The sequence below is a fragment of the Phasianus colchicus genome, chromosome 2, assembly GCF_987193195.1.
Source record: "Phasianus colchicus chromosome 2, bPhaCol1.hap1.1, whole genome shotgun sequence".
NCBI classification, from domain to species: Eukaryota; Metazoa; Chordata; class Aves; order Galliformes; family Phasianidae; genus Phasianus; species Phasianus colchicus.
The window spans coordinates 59,782,209-59,808,404 of NC_143437.1; the positions used below are offsets into that span (position 1 = coordinate 59,782,209).

Sequence of the window (26,196 nt, forward strand, 5' to 3'; positions counted from 1 at the left end):
AAAGATGTTGAATAATGCTAAGATGCTGAATAATGCTAAGTCCTGGAGATGCTGACAGGTTAATGCAAGCAAGAGGTCTGCAACCTAGCTAGACCAAGACATGCAGCTTTACTGAAAATAAGTGCAAACAGGACAAGCTCCAATAGCAATGATGAGGATATTTGTGTGGTCAGCAATTTTTGTAGCACAATGGTTACTGTTCATACATATGAAATATGTACAGTCATCTATGTAGCTAATTAACAATACTAAGTTTTAGAAATATTTTGTTTATGGAGAGAGTAAGACTAGTAAACTTGTGGATCCTAGCTGCAGGGTGGCTATACCCATTGCTTGATGTTTCGCCAGTATTCTGCTGCCTGTCACATTGCCTGAATTAAGGAAACTTGAGTAATGAGTCTGATATCAAGTCAAATTTGCTGCAAGGTGGGGGAGCCAGCGGGGGGGTGGGGGAGGGCGGGAGAGGGGCTCATGTCTCCAGCTAGTAGGAGTGGTAGCCCTGAGAGAAAAAGTCATTTCCATCTCCTAGGAATCCTAACTCAGTGCCAATGCCTGCTCTCCAAGACCAGCATTGTCTTAAGCACTGATTCTAATCAGGGACCAACGCAGAGTCTCCCTTGTTTGTGCCCAGCTCCATTTATCCAGCAGCTCTCTTAAAAGATCTAACAGTGCCAATAGCATGTGCTGCTAGCACAAAGTCTTCACATACACAAAGCGTGTGTAGGGTATACTTTTTGGACAGACCTTTTGCCTAAAGGATCCTAGAGCTCCTTTGCAGACACCTAATGCCACTTACCACAACAATAACAATCTCTTTAATTGATAGATGGCATGTGCTTCCCAACCGCACCAGGAAAAACTAAATCTAAAATCTAAAAACTAAATCTAAACCTCAGATCTATTACTGTATATTATATCATTCTGAGTTTCAGTATACTCTAAGCTACCTCTCATACTGAAGGGCCCTGGGACAAACTTTTCATTCAACAAATTTCAGCAAATTTGCAAGCAGGTAACTTAGTAGAAAGCACACCAGAGAGAAGGCCACTGTGTGTATGGGGACTTTTCCCTTCTACTACTGGGAGTAAGCAGCTATTAAGCAGCACTAAGAGTTTCAAAATATATGTGACGGTGTGATTGCCCCGTGCAGTTAATTGTCATTTCTTCTTCTGGAGACCTGCAGGATCCCTCCTGTATACTGAGAACAACTATCTGAAATATAAAACAGCAGCAGCACACTCTGTATGTCTCCTACTGAAACTGGGAGAAAATTAGTTTGTCCAACCTTAGTTACTTCCTCTGGAATTTTGCCAAGATAACAAGACTAATCTAATTCTTGCCAAATCTATGTCACAGGGTATTCATGTGGTCAGCACCTTGGCAGACACATTATACATAGCCCCTGTTTAGATAACTCTTGCCATACAAGTACAGAAGAATCTGTCTTTTACGTATAAAGTAATTGTGAACTGGATTCTACTTATTGCATGAGTGCAGCAAAATATTTCTGGAAAATTGTTTTCCTCCTCCCTGCTAATCGGTTACAATTGCATGGGATGGCCAGGGTGTAGTGCAGATGGAAGCAATCAAGGCTCAGGAAAATATTCTGTTTCCATTACTAGATATTTCCACACCCCCAAAAGCTTATAGTTTGATTACTCTTATTTTGATGTTCTTCAATCTCTTGTGCACAAGATTATCCTCTTCTTCTATGAACATCTTGATTACAAGTTTGGGAGTTTAAATTCAATCAAACTGTTGACTCGTTCAGAGAGGAAACTCACATATTGCCCAAGAGTCTCTTTAGACTCTCACTGTAATCTGAGGAATGACAGATGATCTTCAGCTCCAATTTCAGGTTCCTGCTCTGAATCTGGCGATGACACCAAAATTAGGTATATAAGATGAGGACAAACAAATGCTTTTCTTTGATTCTTTCCAATAACCAATGGGCCAACTTAAGAAAGATTGGCTAGGACAGTTACTTATTTTCAGAGAAAATAGATAATGTTCAGAGAGATGATTTAGATGTGTACAAATAAAACATGAAAGAAATGTTTGCCGCTGCCACTTTATGTCTGATTGACCCTTGCCTATGGCAAGAAAGAATACTGAGGAATCACCATGAATCTCCCTATTCCTTGTACCAAAATGTTGTCCTCATCCTAACCCCCATTCAGGAAGTTCCAGCAGAAGGCATTTTGGGGGCAAGCCGAGGAAGCGAAACAGAATGCCTAAAGGAATTTCATATACTGGTGATTCTGTAAAGGGCCATTCCAAAAGGGATGCAAGTCAGGGTTACTGGTACTGAACCAAACAGATGCATATCAGGCCTCAAAAAATTCCACATCATTAGCATTGGCACATGGACATTTTTCCCTGTTATCCTTAATACGAGCCAGTATAGAGGAAAAAGTACCAAAGGGAAGGCATGACAGATGTGAGTCACCTCTATTAACTTGCAAAAGTCATGTACATGTGTCAAAACAGCACATTAAAATGGATTAGCCATTCATACAAATAAGAACAACATGTGCATTTGTTTCAGCTAGGATAAAAATCACAAAGGCAATCGATTCTCATACAGCATATGTGAAAAAGAACTTGGCACAAATGACAGCTTAGCCCAAGTGTTCAGATACACATTTAAGTCTGCATGCTATGGGGTTTTTTTCAGCTTTCAGGTTACTAGTCTGCTCCAGAAGGCCATGAGAAACCACAACTTGAAGGAAGAAATAGTGATTTCCTACTCTCAATTTGTTCTCTAAGGTCACTATTTTTTTCCCCATGTGGCTTTATATCCTATTCACTTGGCCGTGTGAAAACAACAGTAAACTGCACAGTAAATACATTGTAATAAGTACATTTTTTTCTGGACAATAAATAAATATTTGGGCATTTTTCCATGACTGTGTTAATGATAAACAATTTTACCATACATAGCAGCCATTTAGCATAGAGGATGTTTCTCAGCAATTGGATTCCCACTGTCAACCAGACACAATCAGGCTGATGGATGAACCATATTTACTAGTATGATTTTGGATCAAAGAAGGAGATTACGTGTAGGCAAGCATATTTTGATATTATCACATAATATTCACAATAATTTGTTCCTTTCATCGGGATTTTGCAAACAGCTCTCAATCATTTTTCAGAGATGATAAGAAAAGTTACTTTGCTCATTAGTTCACACATAGAGCAGAAATTTATGATATCAGAGAGCATGGAGTCATGTCACACAGAAACCAGGGCAGAAGAGCAGCAAATACCTTCAAGTAGAGATATAGTTTCTCAACTTCAAAAACGACTTCCACAAGCACTCTCAGAGAGCAAGATGGACAGTCAGCCTTGCTGCCTTACGTCTTTCCGTTCTGAAAAGTAATCAGAGAAGAACACATTTTAGACAGATAAAATCATAGCTTGTTTTCACTCATTTCATATAATCACAGAATTGTAGGGATCAGAAGGGATCTCTGGTGATTATCTAGTCCAACTCCCCTGCTAAGGCAAATTCTCTAGAGTGGGTAGCCAAGGAAAGTGTCCAAGTGGATTTTGAATATGTCCAGAAAAGAAAACTCCATCACCATGATTGGTGGCATGTTCCAGTGCTCTGTGACCCCCAAAATAAATTAGTTTTTCCACATGTTTGTATGGAACTTCCTATGTTCCAGTTGGTGCCCACTGCCCCTTGTTCTGTTGCTGGGCACCACTGAAAAGATTCTGGTCCCAGCCATTTGACTCCCACACTTAGATATTTACAAGCATTAATAAGATTCCTTCTCAGTCTTCTACTCTTCAGGCAGAACAAGTCCCAAGTTTCTCAGTGTTTCCTCATATGTGAAATGCTCCAGGCCCCTCATCATCTTTGCGGCCCTCCACTGAGTTCTCTCTAGAAGTTCCCTGTCTTTATTGAACTGAAGAGACCAGAACTGGACACAATACTCCAGATGTGGCCACACTAGGGCGGAGTAGAGGGGGAGGTTCACCTCCTTCAAGCTGCTGACTGCACTCTTTTCTGAAGCACTCCAAGATATTATTGAACTTCTTGGCCACAAGGGCACACTGCTTGCTCATGGCCAACCTGTTGTCAGGACAACCAGAGTTCCATCTTCACAGAGGTCCTTTCCAGCAGTTCAGCCCCTAACCTGTGCTGATGCATACAGTTGTTCCTCAGCACTTGCTCCTGTTTAACTTCATCAGGTTCCTTTTTGCCCAACTCTCTGTTCAGGTCTTGTCCAGGCAGTACAGCCTTCTGGTGTATCAACAGCTCCTCCCAGATTTGTGTCATCAGCAAACTTGCTGAGGGTGCATTCTATCCCTTAATCCAGATCACTAATGAAGATGACCCACTACCAATCCCTGGGGAACACCACTAGTTACAGGCCTCCAACTAGATTTTGCACTGCTGAAAAAAACTCTCTGAGCTCTGTCTACCAGCCATTTCTCAGTCTACTTCACTGTACACTCACCTATCCAATAGATTCATGGATTCCAAGCTTATCTACAAGGATGTTGTGGGAGACAGTGTCAAAAGCCTTGCTGAAATCAAGGTATACAACATCTACTGCTGTCCCCTCATCTACCTAGACAGTGATGACATCATAGAAGGCTACTAGGTTGGTCAAGCATGATTTTCCCTTGGTGAATCCGCACTGACTACTCCTGATAACCTTCTTTTCTTCCACTTGATTGGAGATGGCATTCAGAATCAGCTCCTCCATTACCTTCTCAGGGACTGGCCATTTTATCTGGCATCTCAGCATATCTATATATCACCCGTTCATAAATTGTTCTCTTTTCTTCGACGGCAGTGATGAATTTTCAGGAAAATGGTACTGCTTTGGAAAAGAATTACAAATACTGAGCTCTTGTTTTGGTCACTCTTTGGGTCAGTGCCCTTGCAGCTGAAAAGAAGCTGCAACCATGCATTTTTAAGAATAAAAGCACCATAGTGGTTCTTCCGAAGAAAAAGCACTTACACCTCATGAAAAGCTGCAGTAGCACACAGCCTTGACAGCACAAGATTACTGCTGTCATAGACAGATAGCACAGTGAGGTAGGAGTCTTGGCCTTCATAGGTAGCTTTTGTGAAGTACTGGCTCTATTCATTCCAGGGTACGCTGGGGAATATGCTGTGATCACAGCAACAGGTATCAGGTTGTGGACATACATAGAGATCACTGCTTGCTTCTGCTAAGCAAAATTAGCTTTGCAGCTAATATCAATAGCAAAGGATTTGGTTCTCAAGCAGCCGGCTGATAATCTACTTGAAATCTCTTCCTTGTTTTCAGATGTCATTTTTCAAATATGCTTAAGTTAATCACATTTATGTTTCCTCTTAAATGCCAGAAATCAAGCCAATTAAAAGAAAAGAAAATAAACCTTTTGATGATCCCTGAACTTTTTTTGTTCCTGTCATTAGAGAGTGAAAAGAGTTTTCTGAACTTAATTATTGGAGAATAAAAATCAGCATCCAGCAGAAATGCAGGATCTTTCTTCCCGTGGAATCAGTTCTCCCCCAGAAAATAGATGTTTGCAGTGGAAATGCCAAATCAAATGCAATGAGACCACTGTGATTGGAGATGTCGAGAGCACCAGAGATTAATGTTGCATTAAATCCTCACAGCTGAAAAGAAGCCACAACAGTCAAGCTCCTTCTCCCTGGACACCAGTTACGCTTCATTGCCCTCCCATTTCTCCTTTCTTTCTTGTATTTCACAACGTGGGTGTATATGCGTGTGTGTGCATAGACATATGTGGGAGGGTGCTAAGCTTTGCTCTCATTATGCTCTGCTTCCTCTGATAGTGTCTGCCTTCCACCCTGAAGTTTTCAATGCTGTGCGTGCCAGCAGCATCTATGCACACTCAGTGAATTATGCTCAGAAGCCAAAGGAGGAGGTGACAATTGGTGGACATCTTTCTCTGCCAGACAGCGTATGTAGAAACAGTCCAGCTGAACAAGCTCTTTCTGTGCTGAGGGGACAAGCAGATCATTTCTGTAACTTACTGGCTTGAAAGTTCAGCATTTTAATGCTTCACTGAGTTGAAAGCTATTGGGCACAAAATCCTGAGAACATGAGAACAGGCCTCAGAAAATGCTGTTTGTGTCTCCCCCTATTTTTTCATCCTCATTTCAGCTGGCAAAGAGCATTGTCAATGTTGAAAGGAGAGGTATAATAATACTGATAATTTATAAGCTGGAAGTGGGAGGCAGTATATAGGATGAAGCAACAGCCATTCAAGTTTCTGAAATTCCTGGTAACTAGCATAAGAGTAGCTGAAGTTGTATTGCCTTCCTCCTCTCTACAGAGAAAGCTCAGCTATTCAAAGCAGCAATGGAGACAGAATCATAGAATCATAGAATCATAGAATGACCTGGGTTGAAAAGGACCACAACGATCATCAAGTTTCAATCCCCATCCTATGTGCAGGGTTGCCTGCACATTGAAGTGGTCTTTCATTCTCATGGCTTGTCCCTGTAACTCAGGTGGAAGCTCAAGGGCAAGGAGAGGGTAAAAGAAAATCCCGCTGCTGCTTTTGCCATAGCAAGAAGATTCTGGTCTCTCATCATCTCATCTTTCAATTATTTTAATTCAAAAAGATTTTTAAATTTACTGCTATTACAGTGAAACCTAAAGCAGGACATGCAGGGGGCAGGAGGAGGGGAGCTGTCGTTTTGTTAGTGATGGTCCCATCACCAGCCTGGGAGCAGACTGCTGGTTAGTGTGCTTGCCAGAGCATTTCCAGCCAAAGGCACTTGTCTTGCTCAAAAAGCCATTCAGTTCTCAGAGGAATTATGTTCTTGGGCTGGATCCTCCTGGGTGACATTCTGTACTGTGCCTTGTCTTCACCAGGAAAAAAATAAAAGCTGGTCCTCTGGGCATGTTAGCTCAGGGTTCCCAGAAATTATCAGTGTCCCTTGGGAGCTACCTCCAAGCTGGCCACAGGGACTGCACAGACCCACTAGCAGTAATGGTTCTTGGAGCGCGTTACAAAGAGGTCCTCAGCTCTGAGTCTATCACCCAAAGCAGCAGAAGGACAACCCTGTTCCTGGACAGCTGTGAGATGCTGCCCTCAGGGGCTTCTGAGCAACCCTACCTGGTTTAAGAAGACTAGTAGAGGCTTTTCAATCTAACAGCCTTTGAAGGGGAATTGCCTTAAAAAACAGTAGTTCTCCCCAGAGCTCAGGGAACAGTCTTTTTCAGTCAGTCAGTTTTTACAGTCAGTGACCTGAACACAACTGTGCTTGTACAGTGGATTCATAGTGAGACCTTCTATGTCTCACTATGAAGAAGGCACATTTTGAATCAGCACATCTAAGAAACGGATTTTTGGGGTCTTTTGGGTAAAAAGCGGTATGGTATATAAATTATATCTACTTTAGGAGAGCGCTGGGATAAATTGTTTTTAATTTATGCATTTGGTCAAACACCAAATTATTATGAGCCAAACACTGTAAAGCAGTTCTGTATGAATATCTGAGTTGTAACCTGATTATTCAAGTGCTTAAATTGGGACACTCTTCAACATTTTTCTCAATTTGGAGACATACAGCCTGTTCCTCCCTTCCCTTCTGCCGTGGAAAACAGAAACTCAGAGCTGCTCAGATTATTTTGGAGTCTCTGAAGGATGGAACAGTTTGGATATGGAGTTCTCTGCCTGATTCATGAGGAGACCATAAGTACAGGGTTTCTCCAAGCGTCTCTTGTGAGTACTGTTTAGGGAAAAGAGTAATTTTTTATTTAGCTCTTACCATGTAAAACTTCACGTTTTCCCAGTGTTACTGTAATAGATTAGCATATTTGTCTCAGAATTACTTATATGCATCTCATAAAGGAAAGTCAACTTAGTGGTTGTATTTTTTTTTCTGTATGTTTGTGGCACTGGTTTTGTTTTTGTGTTTCATTCTGCAAAATGCTGATTTTTTTAGATAATGGGAAATTCTAAAGCAATCGTTCAATAGAAGGTGAAAAACAGACAAAGAGAGCATGAATGTAATAAAGTTCTGTGCTGTAAACTGCTTTATGAGGCAATCACTCTCTGCATAGTAAAATAAAAGCTAGGGTTCTTTATCTCTGTTAAGCAGCAGTATGAAGGTTTTCTATTTATCATGCTTCTTTCAAAAGGAGACACACTACAAAATAAAAGATGCACAAAAAGCTCATAAAGATGAGGTGCGACAGATCCGAGACCTACAAAATGTGAAGCAAGCAAACATGCAAACAAAAAAACCATAATACAGCATTTTATGCTGTAGTACCAATCAATGGAAGTTCTAAATCACTATAAGCTAAAGGCTGTTCTTGTGAATCTGTGAACATTTCCAAGAACCTTATCTGGAGCCTGCATGAAGTTGCATTGTGTACTTGCTTCTAATTTGTAAATCCAAGTATCTTGGCCTAAGGGAGTTTTAAAATGTAATTTTAAGTATGTCTTCTTAGTTTTAAATTAGAAATAGAAGGCACTACTTTTCTAAGACAAGTAAAATCCTAAAGCAAGCAAAGTTTTGTTGTTCCAAGAATTACTTTTTAACCATTCTAAAATATATCAAAGAAGGATATTTAAACATTTTCCCTGTTTATATAATGCCATTTGAGTGCATCCAACAATATCCATCTTGCCTGGGTACAAAGTGCATGACAGCAGTTCCTATAAGAGCATGTATGCACAGGTGTAGGTGGGTCTCTTTAATCGTCACCAAGAGGGTGACCTCTCTTTCTTGCTGTTATTGCCACTTCTTTCGTTAAACATCCCCTGTAACAAGCATGCATTCACATACATGCTTCACACCTTCTGCGTGGCCGCACATACACATACATATAGAATCCTGAAGAGTTTACAGGCAGCTATTCATGATCAATACTTAAGCTAGTCTTCCGGCAAAAGTCATTACTACATATGGATGTCTAAACTAGACTGAGCAAGATGTGACTTACTGGCCTCATGTTCCAATTTATCCATCATAACCTATGAAACAAATGTAGTCAGGTGCTGCTGCAGCATTTCAGTGGATTTCCCCAACAATAATTCTAGGCTAGCAACACACCTACTTATAGAGAGATTCCTACTGCGCCTTCTGAAGGCACAACAACTGGCGTTTACTAAATGTTGCATGTGGCCATTCAGACATTGTTGCTGTCAGAGATCACACAGCAATGGCCAGACATGTAATTACTTATTGCTGGGAGTGGTATTCATGCCCTCTCTATGAATGACCAAATTTTCTTGCAGACACAAGTAGTTCTGCTGACAACAGCTAGAGTCAGATGAAATTAAACTCAATATTGAAATGTGTTGAGGATACTGACTGGGCTTTTCCTGAAAACAGAGGCAGGCAAGCCAAACAAAATCTTTTCAATACACTTAACGGCAGCCTTCAAACTCATGAGGGCAACAGCAGGACCGAAGCACAAGTGTTACAATCAGTGAGACAGATGGTGACACCAACTTCTGTTCAGAGGGATAGGGGTTGGTGCACATCTACCTCACCCTGGCATGGGAACAGGGAAGAGAAGGAATGGCAGAGAAAGAGTGAAGCCCCCACAGTAAATTGCTAGGAAATTTCCTCTTGCTTAAGAACCTTTCATCACGTTTTGGTTCCAGCTTTCATCTTCCATTGTCATGATCCGCCTGCACGTACCCACAGCTTGACTCACAGCTACCTTCTCTACCAGAAAAAACATTCTTCAGCTCCAATCCTGATGGAAGGCTGGAAAGCATCACTACCCACTATAATAATGACTTAAGGTCCAGGCTGCACACCTACCAAGGTAGGGCAGGTGCCAACCTCTCCACAAGCTGAGCCAGCCCTTAACTGCGGCTCTGAAGAGTCACCAGGATGGCTTTCAGCAGTACCTGCACATCTCACCTGGGTTCAGCACTACAAATCCTCAACCTCGATTCATTGTGTGTGTTCTCCTGCCTTCACACTAGACCATAACCCCAGTTTCATGGGTCCTCCTGTGATGGTTGCTTAAAAAGGTTGGAGATAGTTGGAGGAAGTCCAGAAAAACTGAAGGAAAAGTCTTTTATCTATTTTGGTTAAATCTATAACCGCCAACTGCATCTTGTCCTTCCTGCAGTGATAATCCTGTCCCCCTTCCTGTGTGACACAAAGCAGCCCTGGCAGAAGGAAGTCATTTATTACACATCCCATTGTTCTGAGCATGCCTTTGTGTTGGCCCCTGAGACCCCTAACATGTGTGTCACCCACTTGCCCACCAGCCAGCTTCTTGCCACCCTGCAAGAGGCACAAGGGCAGCTGTGGTGAGAGCTGACAAGGGACCATAACCAGGTTGGTCTGTGTGACACCATGTCCCCAGTATCTGTGCTCTCACAGGGCATCAGCAGGCCCTGGTACCGCGGTATTACCTGTGTGCCATTAGGAGCAGGCCACACTCCCATTGCACATCTCTTTCTTTGCAAGCTAACAAAGGAAAGCACACTTCCATTTCTCCCTTTCTTATTTTTATTTTCTTTTTTTCCTCCCAGAGCATTGTGAGAAGGAATGAGTTAGGTTATCAAAAGTAGTGATTGCACTTGGAGGTTAACTGTGACAGTGAGATGCACCCCACAGGGCTAGGTCAGGCCTGGTCTGATGCCTGCAGTGGCATGCAGGAGGCCGGGGCGGCTGCACCACAAGCATGCCACAACCCAACTGTCACATCTGGTTCACATTGGGAGCTCACAGGGAGATGGGCACTGGAACTGGACCGTGTCTGTTGTCTCTTGCTCAAATCAAAGTCTTAGTTAAAGAAAGCTCAGAGATACTTTCAGCAAGACAGCTGAGAGTGAGGGGGACTTTTTCAGGAACACGAGCTGTTGGCAGCCTGACACACTCCCTTAGTGAAGGGTGTGTTTGGGGTGAGGGTGCAGTTATGCAATTGCACTGAAGCAGCAGTAGTGTTGCACTTGGACCCTACAGCTGTTCTCTGAATGAAGAAATAACCAAAGTCAGCCAAAATCACAGTGCCACTCAACTCTTTCTTCTCTCCAGCAGCTGCCCTTTGACTGATGCTGCCCCTTCTCCTCCAGAAATCAAATGGTTCTCCTCACTGTTCCTCTTTTGCTCCAGGCTTGTCCTGGGATTCCCTCCCACTGCTGCCAGCACAGCCCCACAGCAGTGCCCTTTATCATGCTGGCTGTGGGCCAGGCTTGCCCAGTGCTGCTCTCCAGTTTCTTTCGCAGGCAACCCTTTTTTTCAGATAATGGTTTTTCATGCTGTTAGAAACTCTGACAGTTAATTTATGAACCAGACTACTCCTATTGCCACTGCTGAGCAGTCAGTACCACTGTAATAAGATATCTCAAGCTATCAGATCTCCAGAAACCCCTTTAGTCACTTCCCAATCCCCATTAAAACTGCAACAGTGGTTCATCTCTCCAGGCTACGCTTGCTTGAAAAACAGTCGGCACACATTCTGTGCCTCCAATGCGAAACACGCTCCATGCAGCTGCAGCTCAGGCAATTCAACCCTGAGTCAATGTGTTACAGCAACAACAACCAAAAAGCAGACACCCAGAGCAGAGAGGTAGGTCTGTGGGATGCCCATCTACAAAGACTGGTATTAAAGGGCATTAGACTGCATGATGGAGCTAAGACTTCTAGATTGGCTGCTGGTGATGTCACAGCCACCCGTGTGCCCCATAAATCTATTTTCCATTTTTATGTGCAAATGATGTAATACCCGCAAGCTTCCTCAGTCAGAGTTCATTATTTAATTTCTCAGGTGGCTGAAGTCGTAGGCTATGCGGCGTCTGCGGCCACCCACGATGTGCTCTCTCTGCCCAGAAATGAACTTCCTCTTCTGCCTTGTTTTCTAATTGGCATCCACAGAATTAAAAGTCCACTGACCACTTCATGTCATGGGAACACTTAAGAAAGTATCTCTGGAATGATAAAACCATTTTGATCCCAAAATAATGTGTGTGCTTACACTAAAGACTTCTCTGACAGAAGGGTGACAATTAGAGGCAAGTTTTCGTACCATTCTACGTTGAGAAAAACTTCAGTTTTCATGAGCAAATATCTACTTGGAGATCAACGCTTACTAAGCAAGCTAAAACCCTGCTTTAATTAATCTTGTATTCTGCCTTTGGCAGAATGATATCCTGAAGTTTCTTTACTAACCTGGGAGTGCATCTTTACTAACAACACAGTGCACCTATGTCATTAGCACTGATTTGTCTCCTGTTCCTTACCTGCTGGGGTCAGGTGTCCTCTGTGATAAGTATATCTCATGCTTTCTTTTAATCCTGCTAAACTTGTATCCTCAGTGTTGCTTTATCTGAACATTTCTAATTTATACAATATTTATGTCTCAACATTTTGGACTTGATCATCCTTATGGGTTCCTTCCAACATGGAATATTCTATGATTCTCTGATTCTAAATGTGAGGAGTTAATCAACCATGGAAAACAGTATCCTGAACAAGAGGTTTTCTTGCCCTGGTCCAACTGGCCCTGAGAATTTAGCCTTCGCCAGTTAGCCTGGTGTTACTGTACCACATCTAGTTACTTTCTGATCATATCTGAAATTCTTCACTTCTTAGTGGACTGAAATATTGTGACTTATTAACAAAAATAAGTTGAACAGAGCCATGCAGGGGTCAAATTATTACTATATAAGCACTGATTAGCATTCCTTAAACTGTGTAAATCCTTAAAGTCTGAAAGGATAATTTTTACAAATTGCCTTTGCTTTCATGAACATAGAACTAACAGACTCGAAGAAACTTAGCTTTTGGAAGGGCCTTGTCCAAAGCCCATGGAAATCTCTGAGAAATACCTGCATCATAAAGATGTAGAGAGTTATGATGCTTACTGAGAAAGCACAGTAGTAGATAAAAGCAGATGTTTATACAGTGGAGATATATTTACAAATACATGCTGACAGTCAAGTTAATTCTTCTATAGTAGTAAACTTATGCGCAAGATACTTCAGCTGGTTGTTATTTAACTTGAGTCTCCATGTATCATACTTATTAAAAGAAACACAGGGAGAGACATTATTTCTTCACAGATGAAAATCTGATGGTTATGAATGCCTAAAACATTGTCTTCTGAAAAAACTTCAGCAAAGAAGTAACGGAGTGACATGCTGTAGACAATACAAGTGGCTCCTGCCCTGTCTCACAGTGAAAATACTTGAAGAATATCTTTGGACTGCATGTTTCCAGCAAGGAGTCTCTGCCTTCTCTCCATTGAACATAAACCAGAAACTGGTAGGTGGCAGTAACAAAAGATCCATAAGGACACTTTGTGCCCTCAGCAATACTTTTTTACTCAGGGAGAATGCTAGCTGTAGAAGAGTCAAAAACAAAACCCTGTTGTGCAATTGGAGCCCTTAGTGGATTGGCTCCCAAACATTTCCTCCTGTGTTTTTATTCATTATTTTCTACACCAAATATATCTTGACCAGATTTTCATCACCTGTATTTCTGGCAGGGCAGAGCAGCTGTGCCAAGCAATTTAGCCTGCCAGGTGACCTATGGCTAGCCCAGAAAGCCACCTCATTTTGCATCACATCTCTGTGGTAGCTGGGCTTCATCCTTTTCTTGTGTATGCACTAAGGCTGCTGCAGCCTGAGATGTCAGCCCGGGGCCAATGAGCTGTGTCATCGAGGGCAAAAAATAACACCCAAGCATCACAGGCTGCTGCCAAGCACCCTGGATTCCCATGAGAAACTTGCAAAGCTGGGTAATCTGCGTCACGGCAGCTTGCGAACTGGGGGCCCGAGTGGGTTAAAAATACTGATTGCCAGAGATTTCCCAGGCCATATATAGTTCACACATCTCACAGTGGCAGGAAGGAGCTGCAAAGACACACAGAGATACAGAGAAGGAAGAAAGTAGCAGGGGACATGGCCACCAGCATACAACCAGAATAACTTAAAAATAGGTTAAAAATAGCCTGTGCTGCAGTGTGGGTGCTGGTGCACTCTATCTCCAGCTGTCTTTCAGCTGCCTATTTTCTGCCACAAGGAAAGGGGAAGGAAGGAAGCTCTCCTTTCCTGTTAACAGCAGGAGAGAGGATTGTGGCTGGCAGGTGTTTGCAGGACATCCTGACTGACACGGCTTGGGCTGGGGCACAGAGACAGCACTGCCTGGAGCTTGGTAGGTGCACTGAAAGGTGATCCTTTTGGTGTCTGCTGAGTCCTGAGCTAGGGGTGAAGCCAAGCTGTCTGGCCCTTCTCCCATTACACCACAACACTGGCTCTGCTATTGCCTCCTCCCTCCCCAGATCCACTGCAAAAGGAAAGAAGCCAAAGGCCAGGTAATGTTATCTCTCTGCAGGGGTCTCCTTGGGCTGGACCCTTGCAGGACCAGAGACTGAGAACCTTTGCCATGAGGCCAGGCTGTGAGGCCTTGACCCCCCAGTACTCATTTGTTTGTTGGGATTTCCAGCAACTCGGTTGGCACTACCTAGCTGGTGATCTGGACAGAAAAAGTGTGCTGCAAAAGCCACATCATTCAGTGCAGTTTTAATTTGTCTGTGAATGTGCTGGGATTTTTTTTCCTCAATTCTTTGTAATGTTCATTCTGCAGACCTGGCTTCCCAGCCCGCAAACAACTTCTGTCAACTCCCAGATGTTGACACGAGGCACCGAGAGGCACTCAAGCCAAAAGCCCAGATTCCAAACATCCCTGAACTCTGGAGAAGTTCAAATCAGAGCACACATCTTCAGCGGGAAGGGGAAAGCTGTAACGTGATCCCAGCCCTGGGCAATAGAGGTAACACTCCAGTGCGGTCTGAAGGTGACTTCCAGAATATGTGGTGCAGAGAAGAGTGGAGAGGAGGGGAGGAAGAGGAAAAAAAAGCACTGAGGCATTTTTAGTATGTGGAAAAAAACAAATGCTGTAGCAGGGATCTGGGTATCTGCTGCCTGTAGGAGAGTAGGGAAGGTTGCTGAAAGAGCAAAGCGGGATTAGAGAGGTAAATGGACTCTGAATTAAACAAGAACTGACATAAAAGAGCCCTGCAGGTTATCAGAGAGGTTTCAAAAATTGGGAAGGAGTAGAAAGAAAAAGACATGCAGAGAGAAATCCAACAGAGCATATCTGCATATCTACAAGATCTAGCAATTGACAGCTGTGCTCAGGCTCATGCATATCCCTGCCATACTCCCTGTCTGCTTTCACGTGGACCAAAATCCTCTTAAAGCCTCAGCTCCAGCTCTGGTTGAGGGGAGAGATGCACTCAACCAGATAGATATCTTTGGGCACTGGAAGTGCCATGTGTGAGAACATGAGCAGCATCATCCCCGCTGCATGCTGCTGGCACTGCTTCTTCCTCTGGAGTACAAGAAGCTGTATGCTACTCCTCCAGCCCTCTGCCAACCTGTGTCTCAGTCCATCAGTTAGGCTTGTAAACTTTAAGGCCGTCAACATCAGAATGCACGAGCACAGATGCTTTGTACAGTCTATGTCAAAATACAGACTTTTTGATTTACTTTTCCAGATAAGTTCCTTGGATGACTCACAGAAAAATGGAAAGCAGCCTAGATGGATTTGCTGAGTGCTATGTTAGTCCACCAAGTGTGCTGGGACATACCAGCCTCTGCACACAATGGGAACTGTATCTTACCCCGAACCTGAAGAGTACTAGGCTGCAGGTCTGGGCCATCAGACAGGGCAGCTGCTCTCACCAATAACATAGGGTTAGAGTTCAAAGCCAGTGTCCATGGCTGCAGGAGGATGGGATGACAACATCAAGCATGCCTGAGCACATGGTGTGCATTAGGGGGAGATGCTGTGCGCCTGTGCCCCTCTCCTGAGCCAGAGGAATAAGCTGCTGGAGGTATCTGAGCTCCTGTCAGCAACTGTTTTTATGGCTTTCATGCCATCCCACAACACCGCAAAGAGTGAAGGATAGCTTCCTGGCTCTCACTTCTTAAGTTAATGAATCCCACCACTAATTAGCTGACAGTAACATGGAGCTATTCTTGGCCGTAGGTGAATCTTACTGAGGTCATAATGATTGTGGGTAATTTAATTTATTACTCTGGGAGGCGTTTTGGGATACAGTGCATGAAGACCACTTGGGAAGTGCCAAAGCAATATTACAAGTCAAGATTTTCCCCGGTAAGGTAATATGTTCCATACTCACTGTGCCTCAGAGAAATAAAGCTTCAAAGTAGCCCTGGCACCCGTGCAATGCTGTAAAGATTTCCAAATACATCGTTGGAAACAGAGAACAAATGTGCACAAGAGGTGGGTCCTTCTTGGGAGCAAAGGAAGTGCCAGGCTTTTATTTTTCTCCTTCAAGCAGCTCTGAAGGCAACAGCAGCCCCGTCAGATGGCAGCTGGGGGCCAGGAAGAAGAGTTGAGCTGCGGCTACTCAGCAGCTGGGGTCAGCAGCCCGGCCACTCTGGGGCTCCAGCTGTACTCCGGGTGAACTCGACCAAATTAGCTGTACATGGTGCTGCATTCCCTCATTTCTGGGAGGATCAAAGCTGCTGGATTGAGTCCCAGCTCTCTGCAGATAAGCGGGTCACAGGATTAGTTTACACCGATTTGCTGCTTGTAATACACCATGTTACAGATTCCTCTGGACTTCCTAGTTTGTACTCATATACGTGGGATACTCATGGTTACATTTTTTTCACTTTAGTTGTCTGAGCTAATCTAGTGAGCTGAGGTACTTCTACAGATTCCTAACATCAGCAACACTGGTAGTGTTATACCTGACAGCTACTGCTGTTCTTACTCAAACCCTCATCCTCATTCCATCGTTTTATATAAAACTCTTTCTATTACTCAGAAGGCTTCTCTTATTACTAATGCAGCATGAAGGCAGGTGCAGCAGGTCTGGCTCTTATTAAACCATTTCTGAATGGTGGAGGAAGAAACACAAGTTTGGTAATCTGTGAGGCAACTGTATTTCCTAAGCAGAGTCTGTGAAAAATAGAGGGTAGGAGGAAGACAGTAATAATTGGAACCAGTATCACTTGTATAAAGGTGCTAACTCGTTGTTTATCTGTAGACATGCTGCAGGCTTCACAAAGGCACACAAGTTACAGAAATTAATTACTAGCAGGATTGGGGAGAGTCTCTGTAGTCAAAGTTTGTGACCAAGTAGCATCAATGCATGGTTCAAATGCAAATAGCACACCACATATGTATCTATTTCTTGAAAAACATAACATGGCTTTGTGTCATAGGACTTGGTGATAAATTGACTGTCATTTTTAAAGTTGTAGTTTTAGCAACAGAAGCATACCTAATATGCATGCGATGCCTTTAGAACGAGTCAATTTTTTTTTCATCTAAATGTTTTAGCTGTCAGTACAAGCAGACACACGTAGAAACTGCAGGAATGTACATCAAAATTGGCAGACAGATTTGGATGAAAAAAACCAGAGATAGAATTGAGAAAAAAAAAATATCTTCAGAAAGATGTATTTAATTTTGAAATTCTAGCTCATGATCTAGTGTTCTTATTTTAATTGAAAAAATAAAAATAAATCCTTGAGCCCAAAGTACTCTGTTGATTTGAAGATAAATATGTTTTTCCAGTTCTCACACCCAGCTGCAGTAATAATAGATAGCACATGCTACCAGTGTCTGTCCTCCCCAGAATGTAAAAAGTTTTTAAGGACTGAATGAAGGAGAAATTTAAACAGAGGCATCTGGACAGCAAAGAAAAAGACGTGGCAATGCTTTGGATAAAGCGCTTAAATGTTTTATTTCATCTGTGAATAATACATTATGCATAATAATAGAACAGTGCTGAATTAAACTTGCACAACTCTAGTGGGACTGGAAGCACCCTGAAGATTTCAGCTCAAGATCCTTTTCTGTGAGATTTTATTCTTTTAATATCTGATAGCTGGAGTAGTGAAGACCATTCTTAAAATAAATAAGGTCCTAAGAATTATTTTCATAGGCTATTTTCAACAAGGCTGACTGAAAATTATTTCAAATGACTGGTTTCAAAAAGTGACATATTTGTCTTTTGTTGTAAAGTGTTCAGTTCACAAAGATATTTATTATAGTATATACACAAATATATATACACAAAGTATATATACTAATTGACTTTTTTGGCCAGGAGATTAAGACAAACTGTGAGTATTTTCCAGGCTGCATCTGAGCTGCATTCATCACAATGATTATGGCACCTTCTGTGTTTCGCTTTGCTGCTGACTTAATATCTGCAACCAAAATTTCAGAGGCTCAGAGTTAATTTTTGTTAACTGAAACACTCATTTCCACTTTTTGCAAATTACCAAAGATCAATAGTTTTAGGAATATTACAGCCAAGAAGCCAACAGAAAGGTTTTCTAAAATGTAAAAAAAAAAAAAAAGAAAAAGAAAAAAGAAAAAAGAAAAAAGAAAAATGAGCAGAACAAAGTTCAAACTGATGCCAACAAACAGCATTTATGACAGTACAGCCTGTTTCTCACAGCTGTGTCCAGAGGCAAAGGAAAATGTTTCCCTCAGAGAGGTCTCAGATTATCAGGAAACTTATAAGGGCTCCCCAAAAGGGACTGAGCTTAGAACAGTGAGGTTCACTTCTCTATGTAAGCAGTTCATAGCAATGAAGTATTGGATCACATGGAAGTCTCTGACTGTAGAAGACATGCTATTTCATACATGGCAAGTCACAGATTCAAAGCAAAAAGTTGCATGAAATGGAACTGTAATTCTATCTCTAAATATGTAACTCATTTATAAACTGTATTGGCCACAAGAGAAAAAGCGTCTGATTAATCCATTCATAAAAAGAGTTCATGGTAAAAACTGGAAAAAAAACAAAGACTTGCTCTTAATTGCAATCCAGTGCCCATTAATAAAAAGAAAGGAAGAAAAAAAAAACCACTAAAACCAAATTCATATATAAATTATTATTTCTTGATAGTACTTCAGCCTTTTAGGTTGGACATTAAAACATTCCTGATGTATTAATAGGGAAGAGACAGAAAAACTTTTTTCCTCTGCCAACAAACCAGATTTTGTAGTTTTACTCATGCAGAAAAAAAATCCCTTTCAGAACAGCACCTACCTAAACTAACCACCTTACAACATAGCCACTAGTTAGGTATCAAAAGGAATGATGGTCGTTCAGCTTGAAAAAGCAAATAAACCTCAGATCACTTAAAAAAAAGGCTTGTGAGAAAGTAAGGATTTAACTGGCACCTTGCAACACATACTTGTTATTTCTTTCTTTTTTATAGCAGAAAGTGCACAAGAGATATAAAGTAAAATAACAACAATGAATAACTGACAGCAGGGTGTCAAAAATAATATTGAAAGTACTTATAAAATCAGGGGTTGGGAGCAGAATGCATAGTTGCTCCCTATGATAAAAAAGAAAAAAGAAAGAAGATGCTTACCGCTAGAAGAATCATAATCTGTACCAGGGAAGGCACAAAACTTTAAGCCATGAACTGAATAAAAAGTCGTTACTAAATTAGCAGAATAAAACTTCAGTGAGACAAGACTCCCTTTTCTTGTAGTTAATTCCAACAGTCAGTCCTATCCAGCTTAGCTGGCGTCTGTACCTTTTTAAGTTGTCATACTTGGTTTGACTGAAATGTTCACATACTAAAAAGAAAAAAGAAAAAGGAACTTTGAGACAGGGGGAGTCTTACTGACAAGCTTTGTAAAAATCAAACCTATTTAAAAAAAAAGAAGAAGAAGAAGAAGAAAGAAAGAAAATGGTTTCAGAAAGAAGCCAAAAGATAGGCATTTTATTGAACTGGGAATTTCAGAATAATGGCTTTACAAAGGTCAGCCAACTATGTTATCCAACCCCATTGCAAACTCACCCCAACAATTTGATACTGTGACTCTTTTGTAGCGTTATGTGGAATCCCCCTCCAAATAGCCGAAAAGCCATGAATATTTTTCATGTTGAATCATCATTCAAGTGTTGCTGTTTTCTTCCTAATGTCACCAACACAAACCTGTCAGTGCACCAAAATGGAACACTTCTGCATGGCAGTTTATCAGAGTGCCTTGCACTGGGATGTTGCAACTACCAGCAGTCTTGAAATGCTTTCTTGAATCTTTGTCTACTTGCTATGTATGTTCACATTCAGAGAGCTCTGTGACAGAAATCTTGCTTTTGTGTTTATGAAAATATTCAGTAATTTTACACTCAGCAAAACAATAAAAAGCAAAATACATATTCTCACAGAGCAGAATTGGAAGTGCACACACAGGAAGGTATGTATATATGATGCCCACGAATTTATTCAGCCAAAAAGCCTATGAGACGTGCAGTTCACGAGAAAAGCTTACTCCTTATGTATGTCCACACAGTCTTGTAAACTGATTGTAAGTAAGCATGAAAATATAAACAATAATCAAGAAATTGGAGATTGTATACTGAAGTATCCAAATGAAGGTTTTTTGTTTTGTTTTTGTTTTGTTTTGTTTTTAGGAAAAAAGAAAAAAAAGACCTTTTGAATAACTTTTCATTTTTTTTTTCCACCTAAATCATCTCAGTTTAAAAGGCAGGTAATTTAAAGTGAATATTTTTCTGTGCAACAGAAATCCAGGTTGATAGTACAATATTTGATTTCCCAAATGAAAAATAAGGGATACAAAATGAAATGGTACCTCAGATCTACTGCAGAAGACAATTCATAATATTGAAAAATCCCTGAAAGTTTCAATGGCGCATGGCTACATGTCTTAGCTTTAAAATGTTCTGAGGATTTATGATCCACTTGCAAAGAAACAGTAAAATTGTGGTATAAAGAAGCACTTCATAAAATCCTTCTGTATTTTTTTACATATAGCTAAAAAATGTGGAGTCAGCAAAGCAAAAGGCAGAAAAAGTTTAAGATTTTTATTTCTCATTCTAGCATGATTTTTTTCTAATTTAAACAGCAGCATATGGGGAGTTCCTCTCCTTTTAATGGTGGCACAGAGGGGTGATATATATTATGTCTTGGAAAACACCCATGTTGAAAATTTTTGCGTCCCGTTACTTTAATTCAAAATGTACACAGGTATGTGATATTCTTTTCCCTCTAGATAACTCCTAATCAGATAACATTTTTTTTCTTTCTTTTTTTTTTTTTAATCTAACCAATGATGACCATGATACAGTAGCATTAAGTTTACAGTGTGTAAAGATCTGACCTTGAAAGTTTTGTACTTCCAAAATATATATTATACTTCTGGTATACCTCTTGAATTCATATATATTAAGCTAAACTGAACTCATGTTAACTATTACCAGCTATGATAAGTACACGTTGTGCATCCATAACGCAAAGAAAAATGGAGCCTAATTCTTCTACCACTAGAATTTTTGAGGTGATACCCAACAAAATCACTTCTCATCTTTCTACTGGTTTCACCAAGCTTTGAAGCTGTTACAAAATAACTGAGTCTAAGGTGAATATGCATAAATATAGACAGAGAAGCTGATTGAATGATTATCCCATGCTTTAGTTAGCTATAGACACACTGCAGTACTATTTTTGATAAATGCTGAGAAAAGAGAACTCTTCCTCACACATGGTTACATATGTTTATTCACATTCATATAGTGTCATATAGCACAGATTTTTATCATCTAGTGAAAACTTGGATGTGAGGTCTGATTTAACATATAACACATAACAAAACTGCCATTGCCAAGTAGTAACAATACATCACAGACTAATGGTCAGATAATCTGTGTCCTATGTATCAAATACATCTTCCTGGCATACACCTGGCATATGTGAAGCCAGACAAATTTTGCTATGCATATGCAACCAGCAGAGCACATGAAGCATGCAAACTGGTTAAACTAGAGCCCACCAAAGTGTGATTGGCTGAGCAACTAAAGTGCATGCTCACAGTGATTTCATCTGAAAGATCATTGAAAATGTAATGCAAGAAGCAGTTCTTTCCATTCCCCCATTCCTATCTGCACTGTGTTTTTTTAACAGAAAAAAAATGCTCAAAACAGAACATTAATTCGTATTTTAAAAGTCTGTGCCTGAACCATCAGGGATGCTTTTCCCCTGTCTGAATTCTCTTGGTCAGTTAATCTGTATCACACAAGATCACAAATCACAACAATTTGCTTTTCAGTGCAACTATTCACATTCATGACTGTGGCTAAGTGCAGTCATTCCTAGATCTTAAACTGCGCCAAAAAGAAAAGGATTTGCCAATACAAATTTGAGGCATAACCAAAGTTACTTCTGCATTAAGAAATCTTAGATGTAAACAAAAGCTCATCATGCCCTACCTCTTGGAGGCTATAATATTTTTCTCAGCTCCCCCTCCATAGTGCCCTATAGTCTGCGACCACATTTGGCAAAAGCTTATCTTCTGCAGGCCAAAAATGGAAGAATTTTCCTTATCTACCACATTTGTTATTATGTGATTAGATCGTAGACACTGCACTCTGTAACTATGATGTGAAATGAGGAATCTGTGAAGATTTACTATTGAATGTTCAAATGCAGCTTGGAAATATATTTCTATAGGAATAAATTTACATTTTGACTTTGAAAGTAGAGAGTGCACATTGCTTCAGAATACCGAGGAAAATCAACCTAGCAGGAAATTTCCATGTTGATGAGCTCAGATTGGTGCCACCATTTTGATCTAATCGGGAGAGAAAATGACTTACAAGAAAGATTTACAAGCTGGGATTAGCAGCCTCTATGAAGCATCAGCCAGGAACAGGTGATGCTTGGGGTGGACCCTCCTGGTGGCTTTCAGATATGTTTGGAGCACCTTCTCAGTCTCCCAGTGTGGCAGAAATAAAGTAAAAGATGAAGTTAAAAAAAAAAAAAAGAAAGAAAGAAAGAAAAAGGTTACACTGAAAGCCAGAAAAGATTGACTACTTCTCTGGTTGGCTGCTTTATTTCCTCATGGGCTTCCACAGTTCTTTTAGCTCTTTAGGCTAAAAAAATCATTTTCATTGATCTTTGCAGAAAATTCATGCTCTGCCTTCTAGCTGTGTTATGTGTTGGAATTGCTGTCACCTTCTGATTACTGCCTTCTGTTGCCCCACAGCAAACCCCTCACAACCCTTAGGAGGGTTTGTAGCACAACATGCAAAAAACACAGGTGGGTAGCATTTCACATGCCAGATTCAGGGGGAGCGGAAGAAGTGATAAGAAGGAGAAGCATCGGCATGCTTTCAGGTAGCAGGGCGCAGGTGTTCCCTCTGGCCACTTTTAAGCTGTGGAGAGAAAAGCTACATAACACATCTCAACCCTACCGCAGGTTGCTTCAACACACTGCCCTGTGTGGGTGGGCAGGAGACCGGGCCCCGGAGAGCACTGCTGTGTGCCATGGCCAGACACAGTTGGGCCCTGCAAGGATGACAGAAATCATTTAGGACAAGGCAGGATGGCAGAGCATCACTTAAATGGTATGGAGGCAATCATACCATCTAACTTCAGCCACTGAGCTGAGGTGGTTGGGAGAGGAAGTAAGTCTTGCATGGCTTCCCCTGTGGTCCACATCCTCCACAGTGTGTTTCAGAGGCAGAGCCTAATTGAAGGAGTGGAGCTCAGGAATGTGAGAACCCTCACATTTTCTGCTGTCAGAGCTCATTAGGATTTTACCTCTAAGTACCCTCCAAGCAGCAGCACCTCAGCAGTGCTGTGACCTTGTACCAAGACACAGCCTTGATGCCAAGGGCTGCTGAAGACCCAGTACCTCACTGGCTGCTCAGATCCCTCACACTACATCAAAGGCGCTCCCTGAACTGATTCACCAGTTGTCTTTAGAGTCTGCCCAGTTGAAAAGTGTGGTGGCATTAAACTGCATACACAGATATTTTTTTAAAACAAACTAAGTCTCGGAGTCTGACAGGCAAGGGCAGGGATGGGATTAGGCAAACATCCTATGCAGACGGTTCCTCTTTCTGTCTGTCAGCTTGTAAGTGCTTTCTCTTCTGGAACTATACAGTACTAACTGAGCCGGAAACAGCTATTTAAAAAGTGATTATAGTGTGACATTTTTGTTTGACCTAACATCAAGCCATGTGCGGCTTAAATGTCAGGAAAGCTATTTACTATTCAGGCAGACAGGCCCTAGCATGCTTAAATCTGCCCAGCGTCTTGAAACTGCGTGCTGTCTCCATTCGGTGCACATGAATGACACTGAAGCCAAGATGTAGAGTAGAGTGCTCCATAAGCTGTGATGATTGACTAATGTGCTGGGTGGCACAATGCATTCAGCTCACAGAGAGGAAGACAAAATAATGGATAATTAAAGTCTGTCTCAGGTTAGAAAGCAGAGGCCTGTGCAAAAGGTTTCCTTGAATTAGCAAGAGAATGCCTGGAGCTGATGTGTTTCTTTCTGGGATATCTGAGGAGCTCAAATATTTGGACAAAAATAGTGAATGGATTTTTTTTTAATTAGCACACGAGATGCATCAATCACATGAAAGAGGAGGGGCCGTAGCCCTGAGCTGCTGCCAGGGATTGTGCCTTTAGCAATTTCCTTCCAGCCTGCAGCCCCACAGTGGGGCACAGTGGCCTCAGGGCTGCAGACCCACAGGCAGGCACTCTCTAGTCTGCCAAATAATAGTCTGGCAGTTGGGAGTAGTGAGGCTGAAGCTATTGCATGCTCCTCTCCCTGTGTGAGAACTAAGAGGAATGAAGCAGATTCAGGTCTTGCAAAGATGTATGAGCAGATACGCTTATGTATATGCAAAGCTGAGTGATATCATGAGCTCTCCCTGGAAGACCGTGAATTGCTTTACAGCGGATGGAGATAAGTGTCCTTAATGGGGCTGGAGGCATATATTTGGACAGTGTTCCCAGTCTGACCTTCTTCTCAGAGCCTAAAATAACAAACAAGTCAGGGTGCCTTTATTTTGAAAAATGTTGCTCATAGTAATAAGGGTGGGTGGGGGAACTCAACAGGAAGCGAAGCTGTGATAAAGCTTTCATTTTGTTTTTTTTTTTCCTATGTCATCAAAAAAAAAAAAAATGTTACACTACAATTCAGAGTGCCTTTGAGGGTTTATTTTTCTTTACATTGTTTCATGCCTGATCACATCTGATTCTGAAAGCTAAGCAGGGCCTGACTTGGCTGGCAATTGGAAGACTGCTGAAAATGAAGCAAGCTTTAAGCAGGATCTATATGCTCATTATATGAACATGCAGTTTCACGTTCATTATATGAACCTAAAAGCTTGACTTGGGAAATAGGGATAAACAAGAATATTCACTGCTTTTCCATACTTCTAAATATTGCTTTGCTCCAGATAAATAATATTGTGACTCTTCAATGATCGTTTTTTGGATTGTTGGTTTTTTGTTTTTATTTTTGTTTTTGTTTTTGTTTTAATTAATTACAAAAAATAGAGAAATAATCCTTGTGTATACTGGTTAATACTTTCTAAGGAGCACAGAAAAGCCCTTTGAGCAAAGTGACCATCAGGACATTAGAGACAGGAAATAAATTCTTTAATTTTGATCTGCTTGCTATTTACTTTACTAACTGTTGACAGTAGCAAGGGACTGTAAAAATCCCCTCAAAACTCACTGAAGTATAATAAGTGAAAACAGTATATGCTTTTTAACCAAAAAGAAATGAGAAGTAGCCAGCAGATTCTTTTTTTTACATGTGATTTCATATTGCTCTTGGTGTTTTCAATGTCAAAGGGCACAATTATATGATATAAAGGTTCCTTTCACCTTGCTTTCCCTTAGAGAATTCTAGAAGATCAAGTTTGGTCTGTTATGATTTTGCTAGTTGCTCCAAAGAAAGACTTAGACTTTAACAAAAGTTTACTTCATTAAAAGTGTTCATAGTCATTCATATTAAAACAAATACAACTTTAGAAAATAAACAAATGTGACTATAACTCCCTCCCTCTCTTGCTTTCTTATCAAATGTAGTCAGCAGGTATGCCTCAGGGTCTTAGTGGGTATTGTGGTCAAGAGGGAGCTTCTTTATTTTTTTTCCTCCTAAAAACAATTAAAAAGGCAGACAACAGTGAAGAAAACAAGCAAAAAAAGAGATCCTTGAGTATCTTTCTTTTATTTCAAAAAATCTCAAGAAATAAATATGATATGGCAGAGCAAGGCGAGTTTCACATGCTGTATGCCTCTCTCAGGTAACATCTGAGGTGCACTCATTCAGTTTTGCCTTCCTTCTTTGTTATACTGAAATGCAGGGGATTTCTAAATCCTTACTTGGATGCATCCCTCAGCAGCAGAGAGAAAAAGACAATTACTGAAGCAAGGCAAGTTGTTTTCAGTTTAGCA

At 41.1% G+C, this 26,196-nt stretch overlaps 1 long non-coding RNA gene across 2 annotated transcripts in view; it reads right to left on the minus strand.

Moving 5' to 3' along the window:
• The window catches only part of LOC149919059 (uncharacterized), a 34,290-nt gene extending 17,578 nt beyond the window's left edge, over positions 1 to 16,712 (minus strand). For both annotated transcript variants that reach the window (XR_016464748.1, XR_016464747.1), the window contains exons 1-2: positions 16,113 to 16,712; positions 3,273 to 3,374 (exon numbers count right to left, since the gene is read on the minus strand). This is a non-coding gene — a long non-coding RNA (uncharacterized LOC149919059). The remainder of the gene's footprint in view (positions 1 to 3,272; positions 3,375 to 16,112) is intronic.
• Between the last annotated feature and the right edge of the window lie 9,484 nt (positions 16,713 to 26,196).